Raw genomic sequence first — 15,554 nt, 5'->3', positions numbered from 1 at the left:
GTCTCTGATTGGGTAGGGCTCCCCATCCTCAAGATGGCGAGAGCCCAGAGTTGTGCTTCACCTCGCCTCCGGGTTGGATTGGCAGAGGCTGGCACACTCCTTTTCCTCACTTAGGTTTTCCCGCCTGTCTTCCCACCAGAGTGGGTTCAGAACCGGTGGGGGCCAGTTGCTGAGTACAGCAAGTGGCCTGGAGAAGCTCACAAAGGCGGCAAGCCTTTGAAGCTTCCCCTGCCCATCCTTGGGGCGGAGGCCTAGCACCTCGCCCCAGGATGTGCATTGTTGCAGGCCCACAAGAGCGGATGGCTCTCTACCCAGGGGTCCAGCAACTGTCTGCTGGGTGGCAGCCTAGGCAGCCTCTCAGTCAGGACACGGGTTGTGGGTTAGTTTCAGGGGGCAACTCTAAGTTGCCCTCTGTTGTGCATTGTACATTAAATTCCACACTGGCATCAGTGTGGGTTTAATGTGCTGAGAAGTTTGATACCAAACTTCTCAGTCTTCAGTGTAGCCATCATGGTGCTGTGGAGTTCGTGATGACGACCTCCCAGCACCATATAATCTTAATGGCAGGACTGCACTTACAGTGCCCAGGAATGGACCTGGGTACTGTAGGGGTACAGGGCTCATGCACCTGTACCAGCGCCACTGGCATAGGGCACCCAGCTAGATGGGGTGACTGAGGTATGCCAGGGCAGGGTGTTGTGGGCACGGCACACAGGGATGTATGCCATGTCGATTCTTTGTTTTGGTCTGCACCAGGACACACAGCCTACAAAGGCAGTGTGTGTGTGTCAGGGTACAGGAACCCTAAGGGTGGGCAATAAGTGCTGCAGCCCTTAGGGGCCTTCACTAGTCACAGGCCCTGGGTACCTATGGTATCATTTACATGACATGTGGTCCGAGGTGCCAATTGGGTTTAGGTTTCAATACAGTTTTAGGGAAGGAACACAGGCCCTGGGCACCTGATTGGCAGGAGCCCAGGGCACACTCAGTCAAAGTACATCAGCAATTCAGCAAAACGTGGGGGCATACCATGCAAGAAAAATAGCACATTCTCACACTGCAGCCCTGGGGGGGGGAGTTTGGAACTTTATATTTGTGTGCCTGATCCCAACTCTTTAATACATGAATCTGAAAGAGACACGTTAGTGATAGATTCCTTACCTTAGAATATCCACAGGCGTCAGACTGGTTCCGGAAAGTTTTTCGCCAGCAGTACCCCTGTGCGTCGGTACGTGGCGTTGTGCGGCTCTACGTCCATCGCTGGCATCGTAAGCGCCGATATGATGTCAAGGAGACTACTTAGGCGCAACCCATGCACACTGACGTCAGTTCTTTCTTTTTCCGCACCAGCAAGCGCAGATCCTGTTAGAGCACGTACCCTATTCACTTTTTTACTAACTTTTTTGAGACTTTTGTTTCTACTTCTTTTGAGTATTTGACTTCTGGTGCCACATAGGGATGCCTGGGTTTAAATCCTGCTGGGCCTGTCGCCGTATGATGTCGGTGGCCGACCCCCATGGCATGTGTCTCTACTGTCTGGAGCGCGACCATGACTCTCGGTCATGTTCCGACTGTCTGGCCATGGCTCCGAAGGCTTTGCGGGCGTGGTCCCTAAAGCTGCTGGAGGCCAGGCAGTCGTCTCTGTGCCGTTCGAGGTCCAGGGGTCACTCGAGGGACCGACCGGGGAGCCATCATCATCGGTCCTCGGGGTCCAAGTCTTCACCCTCGGAATCGTGTAAGAGACGTCGCAAGAAAAAGTCGAAGAATCGTGTTCGCTCTCCAACGTCTCCACGCCGGTCTCCGGACACGGACGAGGGGGCCAGGGGTCCTTCCCCTGCAGCTCCGTTGGAGCCTGGGAGTCCCACAGCTTACCCACCTACCCGTCAGCGACTCCAGCCCAGGTTCAAGAGTTTCTTGCCTGTTCAGGCCTAGGGCTTCGGCAGGCATGCCTTCGGGCCTTGCGGTCCCTTTTGAGGGCCCTTGCTTGCCCTCGGCGCCGCCGTCGGCTCTGGCCCAGGCGCCGCAAGGATCTCCGCCGGTGGCGCCGGTCTCGGCACCTCAGGGTCTTCCGCCGGCGGCTCCAGCGCCCCCTGCAGCTCCGTTCATTGCGCCACCATGGGTTCCGTTTCTTCCACCTCCGCCCTTGCCCGAATTCCCAGGCAATTTTGCTCCGGCTTGGGACCCTAATTGGAACATGGAGCTCTTGTTTTCCCCTGTGCCTCCCCCGCCGCTCCTGCTCATACCACGGGCTGTGGAGGAGGGGGATGACTGGGAGGGGTTAGAAGACCCTCTTGCACGGCAGTGCGAGTCTGAAAATGAGTGAGTGGAAGACTCGGAGGACGCAGGCGGCCTTGACCTCTCCTCCGAGCCTGGATTTATGTCTCCTCCCGCCATCATGGAGGAGGGCTCCACGTATACCATGGTGCTCCGTAGAGCAGCTGAGGCTCTTGACCTTGATCTGCCTACTGTCACTCACAAGACCAACCTCCTTACTGAGGTGCTTCAGCCAGCTGCAAGTTCTATGGGGCCTCTGCTCCCGTTTAATGAGGCCTTGACGGATGTTTTGGTAGGCACCTGGTCTAGGCCAGCCACTGGGGTTCCTGTGGATAAAAACGTGGCCAGGCATCATCGCCCGGCACCGGGTGACCCGGCCTTTCTGACAAATCATCCCACTCCGGAGAGCCTGGTCATTCAGGCCTCCACTTCTCAGAGTGCGTTCCCTACTGCCCTCCGGATAAGGAATCAAAAAAGCTGGAGCAGTTTGTCAAGAGGCTGTTTTCCTCTGCCAGCATGAGGCTGCAGTCAGTCAACACCGCATGCCTATTGGGCCGCTACTCTCATACTGTGTGGGACACAGTGGCGCAGACACTGCCCCAGTGTCCGGTTGAGGTTCGAGCTGTACTTTCCTAGTTGGTGGCATAGGGAAAGGATGCCACGAAGCTTTCCATTCGGTGTGGCCTGGACACTGCAGATTCTTTAGGGAGAGCGATTTCCACAACAGTGGCCCTGTGTCGCCATGCCTGGCTGCGGTCTACTGGGTTTTTGGGGGATGTCTGGAGTTCCCTAATGGACATGCCTTTTGATGGTACTTGCCTGTTTGGCGATAAGGCAGACAGTGTGCTGGAGCGTTTCAAGGACTCTCGGGCTACGGCCAAGTCCTTGATTCTCTCCACCACACGCCCGGCCACGTCTACCTTTCCTTTCTTTCGTTGCCATTGAAGGGGCGCCCGTGCCCGCTCGTTCAGTCGGAAACCTGCGTAGAACCAACCTCAGCACGGCCGTGGGCTTGGAGGCCACCGTGGCGGCACAGGGGGCCAGCGTGTGGGTCAGTCCGCCGCCGCTCCCGGAGCATCTGCCTCTAAGTTGGAGGGGGTGTTTCTTTGGTATTTGAGTTTAGGCGGGGCTAATTGGTCAAGGATACTGGTGACAGTATTGTTAAAGTGTTCAGTGAGCTCATTGGCATGTTGTGAGGGAGGAATGAGAAGAAGTTGAGCTTGGAGTTTAGACTCAGGAACACCCGGGGGGGGGGGGGGGGAGTAATTTTTAGAATTCTGGTCAATTTCTTAGGTCTGTTAATTTTGGAGATGGGGAGATTCGCAGTGGTAGCAATGGTGAACAGAATAAGGTGATGGTCAGACCAGTCAATGGGGACAATGTTGGTCACGGAGGGCAGATCTTTGTTAAAGAGAATGGCGTCAAGGATGGCTCCTTTAGTGTGTGTCGGGGACAGACATAGTTGTTTGAGTTCATTGATCTCAAGTAGATTAGTGAGGAGGGAGATAGTGGGGTCATCATATTGTTCCAATGGAGGTTCAGATCCCCAAGAAAGATATTTTCTGAGTTGGATAGTAAGGATTGTGTCAGGAGCTCAGATAAGTCCTCGATGAAGTGCTGGGGGGCGATAAATGTTGTGTAGACGAATTGACTGGGAATTTTGAGTTGTCAGTTCAGCTTCCAGGTATTCACAAGAGGAGTAGCCAGAGGTGTTGACAAGGGATAATTGAAGTGAGCTTTGTCTATTGTTTATCCGTCTTCCTCATGTTTACTACCTAGTTACCAAGTTCAGAGCAGGTACGATCCAGTTGAAGAGCTTTCACAAACAGTGTCTCAATTTACCCCCTGCCCACCAGTCTGGAATCTCCCATGCACCTTTAGTACCTGAGTTGAAGTTTTCAGACGCCTCTCTACCAGAGCATATACTGCAGCTCCACTCTGTCTTCAGTATAGTCAATCGTGCTGGAGAAAGGGGGGCCTAGGTTCTTATCCCACTGTGTGCAATTGTTGTGTAATCTGCAGGATTCCTCTCTCTAGCTCCTCTAGGCTGCGAGAATCAGGGGGGGAAGCTCAGTATCTGTCGTCCAGTGATGCAGTATAGGTCCCCTTGTGGAAATGTGCTTTTCAATGAGCACACCGGTTTAGGGGTCACCCTTCTCTGTTCAGGGGTCCTTAGACCAACAAAATAGAGATTGGCACTGAAGCTGGAATTCAAATAACAAGTTTATTAATCACTCATGAGTGGGACTACATCCACACAGCACTCTCATGTGCTGCCTGATGTTGTACAATGAAGTCATAGAACACAGGCCTTATACACAGAGTTTGTTGCAGAGTAAGCATGTAGTTACAAATAGGAGGTACAAGCATACACAGGAGTAACTACCGACAAACATGGGCAGATGGGAGATTACTTAGTCAGCAAAGTTGGAGGGGGAGCCTGAATGCTTATGGCAACACTAAGAGATTGACAGTTGAGTCTGAGACCAGGTGTTCAGGTAGCTAAAAACTCTTTAGTATGCATAATGCTTTTAGCTGAGTCAGGAAGTCAACTAAAATAGACAGCACAAGCAGGGAAAAAGACGAGCAGCAGGGACGGGAGAGTTACAAAGCCAAAAAAATGGATGCCATAACCAAGATGGCTTCAGATCATGCTAACAGAAATTATTACAAAGGTCCACACCCTCACCTAATTTTTGTTCCCAGATTCTTAATATGGCATCACTCCATATTGGACTCCCACACTTGCGGGCCCACAACCGCTTACTTCGCCTGTCTGGGCTGTTTCAGGCTGTTTCTACATGCACTGCACCGGTTGTTTAGCACTGCACAGGGGGCCCACAACAACAAGCTTAACAGTACTTTTGCAACAGCACCCGGGATTGCGGCCTATTTCCGTTCCTTCACCGCGGCGGCCACTCTCTATTCTGTGTACCTGGTGACCGATAGGCCTAGGCTGTGTACTCTGCCGAGCTCTCCTCTCCCGCTGGTCAGGACCGTGACATCTAGGGTGATCAGTTATCTTCCGCCAATGGGTGTATAAAGGGTCCCCCTCGCATCTGTTGAATGCTCCGGTTCTTGCTGTGGCATCACCCGTATCAGCGCTCCCCACTCACGGCCATCATTATCGTTCCTGCCAGTCCGTATCTGCAAGCTCTGTTCCGGCCTGCTTAACGCTGTGCCATGGGCACAATGTGTGCCAACAGTCTGTGTGAGTTGCAGGCTAGGTGTGTGCTCTCGCTGTCTGCAGCCCTTTTTGCCACCTGACCGGCCTTTCCAGGCAGCTAGGCCCACAGATTGCGTCCCGTATGCGCTGGTTCGGGAGATTTCTCCTAGCAATATTGTAATGGTCTCTTCCCCGTGCGCCCCCGCGCGAGGACATTGTGTTGCCCTTGCCTCGCGCTGCCCATTGGCACGCGAGGAACGTTATACTGGACAGTTAGTGTTGTCAGTTGAATTCGCCATTTTGAGATGTGCTGGCTTGCACGCCAGATTGTCTGTGGGAACCCAATAAACGGAAACTTACTTCAACAAACACATTTTATCGTGGATTATTACATTCATTAATGGCGACGATGGAAGTGACTTACCACACAAAACCCACAAAGAAATAAGCACAGCGGTAATGCAAAGAAAAAAAAGGAGAAGAGTCGACAAGAAAATTGTACCTTCGTAACGTATTCTCTGAATCCGGAGTGCTGTGTGAGGAAAGATTCGGAGAGCGAGGGGCTGTATACGGCCAAGGTCAAGACAGACCACGAGAGACAGAGAAAGGAAAGACCGGCGCTTCAGGAAGCTGTTAAGCGGAATCAGCATGTCAAGAAGTCGAAATCCCCGCCTGCAATCAACGCGATCGGCTATGGTTGGAGGACTTGCAAGACGGTAACGCCTCTGCCAGCCCGCTCAGTCTCTGTGTGTCAGCCGGCTCCTCCCTCCCCGCTGGATGTTGGACGAAGCAGTGGAGGATATTCACATCGGAGAAAAATACTGCGGGCTTGTGAACTCTTCCACAAGAAACACTCCCGGAGAGAAGAGCAGGAATAAAAGGTACCACATATTTTTTACTTCACACTCTTCTGGTGCCATCAGCGGTGATACGCTCACCCTTTAACGAGCGTTTGAATTTTCAGCGTGCAACGAAAAACACTGTGACACGCACACCGATAAAAAGAAAAAAAACTATTTTCTTAGATATTGCGTACTACCAAATTATTATCTCTTGAGAAAACAACTTCAAGTCGAAAAAAGTGTGAAATAAATCTTTGAATTTTTTAAAGGTCTAGTCAACAACTAGAACTGAAAAGAAAATTTACTAGTGTCATATATTTATGATTGTATTGTAACTCAGTACTATTCAAATTTTTTTTTTTTTACTGAAAAAAGTGAAATTAGTAGTGTATAGAGTGATCAACTCTTACTGGAAAATACAACATGCAGGCTGTCCATCCTCCTCCCCCATTTCTTGGTGCATTAGGAGAACCACCAATAGTATGGAGGAAATGGTTTGATGCCTTTGAAAATTATTTAGGGGCAATTGGCGCACATAGATTCAGACCTGAACGGAAAAAGTTTCTACTGCTACATTCATTAGGATTTGAAGGTAGGGACACACTCAAACATCTACCTGAAGCTGAAACTGTTGAGGGGGAGGAACCAGATGAATATCAAAGCATTGTAAGAAAATTAGCAAAGAGATACGATAAACAACCTAGTATAGTAGAGTTGAGACAATTTTTTTTCAAACGATGGAAAAGATGTTGACACTTACATAACTGTACTCAGAAAAATGGTTGCAGAATGTGAGTTTGAGAACTTCAGTGAACAGCTGGTTCGTGACCAATTCATAAGCAAATGCTTAGACAAATCGATAAGACAAAAACTACTCATTAGAAAACCCATCTCTTGATGAATCTATTCGAATCGCAAAAAGCATAGAAACATCACAAACATCTATTAAAGAACTTGAAAATAAAAACAATGAAGTGGTCACTCCTGTACCACTCTCAAATTACAAAAAAAAGAAAGAAAACCCACAAAAATGTTTTTTTAAGAGAACTGACATATGTTTTAGGTGTGGTAACCCATTTCACACAAACAATGGAAGACCATGCCCAGCAAAAAATGTAGTATGTCGTTCCTGTGGGAAAGTTGGACACTTTGATAAAGTGTGTCAGACACACAAGAGAAGAAATGTACGCATAAGGTGTGCCAAAGACTCAAGTGACAATGAAGATACACTAGGAGAGTTAAAAGACATGGTACTTATGGTGAACGACTGCGAGGTTAAAAATGGTGATCCTAATGATTGTGTTGATCCATATGTAGTGATAGAGGTTGGTGAAAAGAATTTGAGACTTCTAGTAGACTCTGGTGCGCGCATCACCATGATAACTGAGTCTCTCTTTAGAGAGAAAATGGGCGAAAGAACACTTCTAACTCCCGATCGTGAACCAGTGTCCTATGAAGGGCGCAAAATTGACCTCCTAGGTTACTTTGAGGATGTTATGGTATTCAAAAATAGGCACATACATGGGAAGATATATGTGGCTGTGCATGGCCTGAACATATTAGGATGGTTTCATCAAGGTCTGTTCAACATGATGTTATGCCCAGGTGCTAGAGAACAAGTTTTAGCAATCCGTGACGTCGCACATGTTGAAGATCTTCTCAACAAATACCCTAAAGTGTTTTCGGGTGAGTTAGGCAGAATCGAAGCATTAAAAAATAAAATAAAGGATAGAGATGATGCTGTACCCGTGAAACATAAGATCAGGAGTATACCCTTCAGCATAAGGGAGGACCTAGAAAAAGAACTTATGTCTATGCACAAAAGAGGTGTAATCGAACCCATCGAGTCCTCTGATTGGTCTTCATCCTTAGTTGTAGCACGGCAGAAAAATAATGAATTGAGAATCTGCATTGACTTACGAAGCCCTAATAAAGTGATTTGGGTGGACTCACACCCCTTACCTAACATCACTGAAATGCTAAGAGTAGTAGCAGGGGTCAAAGTATTCTCGAAACTAGACCTGGCCTCTGCATACAACCAGATAGTTTGATAAGGACTCATGTCATTTCACAGTCTTTAACTCCACGTCCGGTATGTTCCAATTCTGTCGCATGCCGTTTGGCCTGGCTTCCGCAGCCTTAGTCTTCCAGCGAGTCATGGTCAATTTACTAAAAGTGATAAAAAATGTAGCAATCTTTCAGGACAATGTCCTTATATATGCCAAAGATCAAGCAGAACATGATATGACCTTGTGTAAGATTCTCTCCATCTTTCAAGAACATGGTGTTGTACTCAAACGTGACAAGTGTGTATTCTCTAAAGACAAGGTGGAATATCTGGGACACACTATCTCCAGTGCGGGAGTCACACCCAAACCAAGTCTCGTCCAAGCAATCCTGGATGCCTCTGTTCCAAAAGACAAAGCAGGAGTGAAATCTCTGCTTGGTCTGACGGAGTTTTATGCTCGCTTTATTCAGGACTATGCTACCAGGATACGACCCATTTCTAAATTGCTTAAACACCAAAATGAATTTGTGTGGGACAATGACTGTCCACAAGCATTTTCCTGGCTTAAAGAACAATTAAGCACCGTCAAAGCATTGAAACCGTTTGTACCCTCTGTACCCTGCACGTTGACAGTGGATGCCAGCAGTTACGGTCTGGGTGTAATCTTGACACGTGAAGTTGAACATCAGTAACATACTATTGGCTTTGCATCAGGGGTACTGAGGGACACAGAAACACACTACTCAGTCATCGAAAAAAAACCTCCTAGCATGTTGGTGGGGCATCGAGAAGTTCAAGAATTACCTATGGGGCAGGAAATTTACATTACAAACGGACCACAAACCTTTAGTTGCAATTTTGGGGCACACCAACCACCGCAATGCTACACCACGCATAGCACGTCTTGCATCAAAGCTTTTACAACTCAACTTTGAGGGCACACACATTGCAGGAGGGAAAAATGTCAGGGCTGATGCCCTGTCACGTTTGCCCCCTGCTCAAAGTGAATCTGTCCTTTGTGATGAGGATATTGATTATGATGAAAAAGAGGATTGTATAATAGCTAGTGTTGAGTTAAAGAATGTGTGTTCAGTGGTGGAAGGGAGCTAGTATGGGGCTATGGATAACGATGAAGTCTTGAATGATATGTGATGAACTTTCATTATAAGATGGCTTGGTCTTCAGACTAGATAAGATAATACCCCCTATAAGCATCAGAAATACTCTTCTTAATAAGGTGCACGAGGGACATCTGGGAGCCACTCTCACCAAACGCAGGGTTCGTGAATACGTTTGGTGGCCTCAAATGGATAGAGACATTGATGCCCTAGTGCTGGAATGCACCATTTGTGCAAGTAGCGATGAGTCTCTGTACGACCAATCCTCCTCTCACTCCCATACCTCTTCCTTAATCTCCTTGGGAAAAACTGGGCATTGATATTTTAGGACCATTCCACACCTCGCCACATCAGAGCAAATTTGCCATTGTCATGAGGGATTACTACACAAAGTGGCCTGAAGTCAGATTTGGACCCATAGCTGACTCTAAGGAGATCCTTGACTTTATGAAAGAGATTTTCATGAGGGAGGGCTTCCCCAAATCCATTATCTCAGACAAGGGGGTGCAATTTGTGTCATCTGATGTTGAAGAATTTCTTAAAGAATCTTCCATCACTCATCTCAGTAGCTCACTTTACCACCCCCAAACCAATGGGCTTGTAGCGAGACTAAACAGAGTTATTGTGGATTGTGTAAAGTTGGCCATTGAACACAACAAAGTAATACCCCCCACGGTGAGAACAATGTTATGGTTCTACAGGACCACCCCCCACTCACCACTGGTGTCTCCCCTTTCGAACTACTTAGAGTCAGAAAGCCGTGCACGGAATTTAGACCTGCATGGATGTCCAAATGGTTCAAGTCCAACACTACACCTCAGGAGCTAGATGAAAGGGTCAGACATAAAGTCGGGAAAGTCCAAATTAAGCAAAAAAAATACTTTGACAGGAAAAATGTCTCCATCAGGGAGGTTGATGTAGGCGACCTAGTGAAAATAAAGAAACAAGGCTTTGTGAAAAAGGGAGAGTCCAAGTTCAGTAAACCAGTTATCGTAGACAAAGTGTGCGGCAGTACCGTACTCGTCAATGGGCACAACTGGTGGAACATGAACAAGATCGTAAAAGTAAATGATTTGCTCAATGAAACACAAAGTTCTAATGTTGATGTCGATTTGTCACGTAACTCTGTTTCAGAAAACAGTAAGGTTCATGTTTCAAGTAATCCTCGTACTTTCCAAAGGAAGAGTTCCAGAGTGGTCAGATTACCGGCCAGGTACAGGTGTTAGTGCTGTTTCACTTTCGCCATTCCTCTTCTCCCTTTCCCCTGTCTCCTTCTTTCTCTCTTTCTCTTTCCCTCTCTCTTTATTTTTATTCCTTCCCTTCTTATTCTCTTTCTTCTCTGAGGAAAGGAGATATATGTAATGGTCTCTTACCCTTGCGCCCCCGCGCGAGGACATTGTGTTGCCATTGGCTCGAGCTGCCCATTGGCACGCGAGGAACGTTATACTGGATAGTTTTTGTTGTCCGTTGTATTCGCCATTTTGAGCTGTGCTGGCTTGCACGCCAGATTGTCTGTGGGAACTCAATAAACGGAAACTTACTTCAACAAACAACTTTGTACGTGGATTATTACAAATATGCACTCACAGGCAATATGCAGTCAGGGCTCAGCAATGTCACTCTGTTCAGAGCAGCTCACCATGGCTCCAGCCATTGTCTCATCCTGCCGATGCGCCATCTACATCTGCCCGCGAGGCATGGGAGTCTCCATTTTGTCAGTGTTCCATAATTGGCCTGACTATATAATCACTTGTACCGACTTTTCTCCATTTGCCTTACTGCTATCGGATCATTCCGCAGTGTATAATCATTTGTTTTCTCCTAAGTTAAAGGATCGATGGAGTTCCGTTTGCCGGATAATTAACGGATTTTGGCCCTGTGCAGCACTTAAGTGCAGCCATCTTGCTGCTGGCTCTCTAGGCCCCACCCCGTAGATTTAATTAACAGCGACACACACTTAATCTGTTTTTCATTGAACTACATTTGCAAGTTGGAGGGGAAGGGGGACTTTCTGGCATATATTTATAATCTGTATGCAACAGGGTACTTTGATATGATCTTGTCATGATTTGGAACTGTATAACCAATAGAATGGTTATATAAAGAAGATAGTAACTGAGATATTGTCTCACAGCAAGTTGTCATGTAAGACTGCACAAGACACTTTTTCTGTATCTTTGCTATCCTGTCATAGCAAGTTACAAATATAACCGGATTGCAATCAGTTAAACCAATATTTTTATACATATCAGCCTTATATAGCACTCCAAAACTAGCTGTAGAAAGGGAACTCTTTACATTAGAACGGACAGCTACATAGTTCATAAAACACACAGTTAGGACTTTGAAGGGAAGGGATTAAGTTGCAGTGACAGATAACTTTTTATGTCTGCTATACCCAGGAAAGTCAAGGCTTTTCGATGTTTTCTGGATGACAGCAGAACAGGTTTGGACCGGAAATCAACAGGAAGAGAGTTTAAAAATTAATTTGTGGATCATGAGAAAGATTGATTTTGAACTCGAGATTTGCTAATTCTGAGGCCGCTGTGTCCTCCCGAACTAGTACCTATGTTGGACATATAATTAAACGTATTCAGATACTTGACTTTATAGACTGGTCACCGAATTTTAAATTTGATTCTGTCTTCAATGGGCAGCCAGTGTAAGATACTAAGGCTTTTGGTCATGATCAAACGTTGTTAACCCCTTCGATGCGTGTGACAAGGTCAGCTCGTCATCGGCGTTACCTGCGCTGTGTGTGTGACGAGTTGACCTTGTCACGTAACACGGGATTTTTAAAATCGCAGCGCTCAGCGGTAAAAACCGCTAGTGCGCATGCGGTTAAAGATAAATGTGTGGCTGTGGAGCCTGCATCGAGTGGGGCGTGCAAGGTTTGAGGCACTCTAGAAAGAGGCCGTGTGGGAGATACCCAAGGTGTGGTTTGCATTCATTTTTTTGTGAACACATTTTCATTGCCTTTTACATGTCATATCGCATATTCACTTCCAGGTGTGGTTTGCGTTCATAGATGTGAATACAGACGCAGAGATTTAATATTTTTTCAGAAGAGAAATGGGAGCATTAGCTACTTTCTGGCGCCTATGTTAAGCAGGTCTAGCTGTTTTATCGTTGCAGCCTATCTCTAACCCGATGCATCCTGTCTGGATTGGGTTGGTGAAATTTTCGATTTGATTAATTTGCCTTATCACTGATAGTACCTGCCTTAGGGTCTTTAAGATTAATTATGCTGTGTCTCCTGGTGCCTTCGGGTGTTGAACGGTACTTTTTTTCCCTTCTAGCTGCTTCTGTAAATAGTAATTGGCATTATAGATTACATCTTTAGATCTTGGTATTTGTAGCCGACCTGGGGTCCACGAGTGGGAAGATAGCGGTGTAGATTTCAAAATGAGCATGACCGCAATGTCTTTATCGTGATGTTTAGAGGTAGTTCCAAACTTGCCTACTTCTGCCAATGTATTTCTGTCATGCTCTCTGCAGTGTGAATTTGGTAATTGCTTCCCACCCTTTTATTATGATTAGGTTACATTATCAGAGCACGGGTTTCTCGATTTTTAGTGTCCGCTCCTGTTGGCTAATTGCAAATTTGTGCTTTGCAGTATCCTTAATAACATGGTGGGTGGATGTGCCTTACCTATAGTTGTAACTGGTTGGGAACATTCAGTTGTTTGTTTGTTGATCACTGAGGCTGTGAGTTTGTTTGAAATGCACTTTCAGTATTTAAGTTGGGTTTCCACTGGACGTGGAGATAAAATGATATCGCTTCTGCAGTATCTAGTAGGCTATTGCAATGTGGCAATGTTCTTCAGTTCGGTAAATCATTTTGTAAATTGGTGTCCGTTTGGGACATGTGAGGAGAAGAATGGATCAAATCGCAGTGCAACACTGATGGCGGGAGGACTTTCGACAAAAGAAAAAGGTACTAAGCATGCCATAGGCACACAGAAAGGTAAATACTTTAAGGTGCACTTCCTAGTAGTTACGTTTGTCATATCATCCTGCATTCTCATAGTTTCAATCCTTCTCTCTCTGCTTCCCTTCGGTGAATCAGTGTCACCACATTCAGTGTCACTTATCTGCTAATGAGTCCTCAATGGCACATTTCCTAGGTATGTTGTCCTCCAATATGCTAGCCTCAATAGGCCTGCAAGCCGTATCACCTTATTTTCGCCAGTCAGTTGCAGATCCCCACTTCCTATTCTACTCAGTATTTTCATCAGACGCTTCTGCCAATGCTTCTCAGTTATAGCCTTTGCTTTCCCTCAGTTTTCCCAAGACCAGGCCCCTCGCTGTACTGTCTGGGTTGGACCTCCTGGTCTCTGCCAACCATTGTTAAAGGTCAGTGGTTTTCAACCTGTTGTCCGGGGAGGAGGAGGGGGGGGGGGCTGGGACTCTGTGATGCCTTCTCAGGTTCTGTAACTGCTTAGAAATGTAAATATTAACAGATTAATAAGGAATAAATAATAAGGAAACAAAATTGAACGTTTTAAAACTCCATATAAATGGGAAGGAATTTGATACTAAAGGCCAAAAATGAAGTTGGCGTCCTCAGATTGATTTGTGGGAACAGTCAAACAGAATATAGGGTGGCCTCAATTGAATTTAGAAAAAGCTCCAACCTTCACAATACAATTTGAATTTGGATTTTTTGAAAATGTTTGTTCATGAATTAAATCAAATACTTTATCATTTGTTAAGTGATTGTCCCCATATTCAAATCAACTAAATTGTTTAGGGTGAGGTCCCCTGACTTCAGTTATGACTCAGTGGGGTCCCCGGATTCCAAAAGTGATTTTGTAGGTGTCTGCAGAATTCAAAAGGTTAAGAACCACTGTTATAGGCTAAATGTCATAGTCGGGGCTGTTCTCAGGTGCACTTACAATTCTTGCTGCGAATCTGTTCCACTTCTCTCAACTTTTAGTCCGTTAGGTGGCACCTCACAACATAGAGTATGGGTTGTCTCTGAGGTGAGTGAGCTCTTTTAGAAGACCGCTTTCTTGAGCGCAGCTTAGACCCACCTCACATCTGTAGATTTTGGGGTCATGAAGCAGTGTTTTTTCTGTTTTTGTCTCTGTATTTATGAGCAGGCAGTTGCAAAAAGGTTACCTCGATGGATGGTTTTTGTATTTAACTGCATGTCTTTCTCTGCAACCCAAGATGTGCTGCTTTAGATAAACGATGCCTTTAAAAGTGGCTTCATTGAATACCACCCCTGTATCCTTCTCTTCAGATGATACTTCTCCAAAATGTATTATACGTTTGTTCTGAATCGTGAAAGGATCCTTTGCTGCAGGACTTTACCTCGATATTTGCTAGTTTCGTTTGGCGACGCATCCAACTTGAGTTTAAGATATTATTTACAATTTTGGCACAAATGGCTGGTATTAAACTTGAATTGAATTACTGGTTTTATGGCACTCTGTGTTTCTGCCAGATATATGAATCTGCATCACTATCTCTTGTGAGCCTTGCTTACTTTTCCACCTGGATTTTGGGAGAAAGTTTCTCGCTCACCTCATACCGAAAGCTTATCTGTGTGTATTGTCCAAACACGAAACGTGTTTTCTGCCTCCTTAACTGTTTGAATATTAGCCGTCTTAAATCTTATTCAGACCGCAGAAAAGCCCTAAAGAATCCGAGCGTTTTATTTATACACCTATAATAAAAGCCACATTTCTTCCTTTGAATTCCAGTGCCACATTTCATATGCTGTTTTCTATGAAGTTAACCACCTGATTTACTCGGCATGCTCTCTTTAACCATTGTGCGAAGAATGTCAGCAGTGTCTGATGCCTTTTTTGGTCGATCAGTAATCATGACGAGTATACTTACGAGGCACTGTAATGTCATATGAACAGCAAATTGTGCTCTATGCAAGTACCAATTAATTGTAAATAAAATGGCGCTTGAGATATTTTTCTGTTGCCTCCTCCTTAACAAACTTGGGGTACAACCAAACATTAATTTGACAGAGAGGAACGGAGACTTGGATCTAGGATTAATACAGTAAGGTGGGTGGTCAGTTAAAGTGGTTCCTGGTGAAATTTGAGTGTAATGTTCAATTACACTGTATGCTCATTTCAACCCTTCATGCTTTAAACATTAATACAATTTGTACTATTTAACTG

General features: G+C 45.9%; 1 protein-coding gene across 1 annotated transcript in view; it reads left to right on the top strand.

The window, feature by feature from the left end:
- LOC147663559 (general transcription and DNA repair factor IIH helicase subunit XPD-like) overlaps positions 1 to 15,554 on the top strand; it is a gene marked incomplete at its 5' end in the record, with an annotated part of 227,504 nt that overhangs the window by 118,535 nt on the left and 93,415 nt on the right. The gene's annotated exons all lie outside the window — the stretch shown is intronic.

This window comes from Lissotriton vulgaris, unplaced genomic scaffold (assembly GCF_964263255.1).
Source record: "Lissotriton vulgaris unplaced genomic scaffold, aLisVul1.2 SCAFFOLD_2419, whole genome shotgun sequence".
NCBI classification, from domain to species: domain Eukaryota; kingdom Metazoa; phylum Chordata; class Amphibia; order Caudata; family Salamandridae; genus Lissotriton; species Lissotriton vulgaris.
Note: the sequence above shows the minus strand (reverse complement) of the source record. Positions and strands in the feature narration are given on the sequence as shown.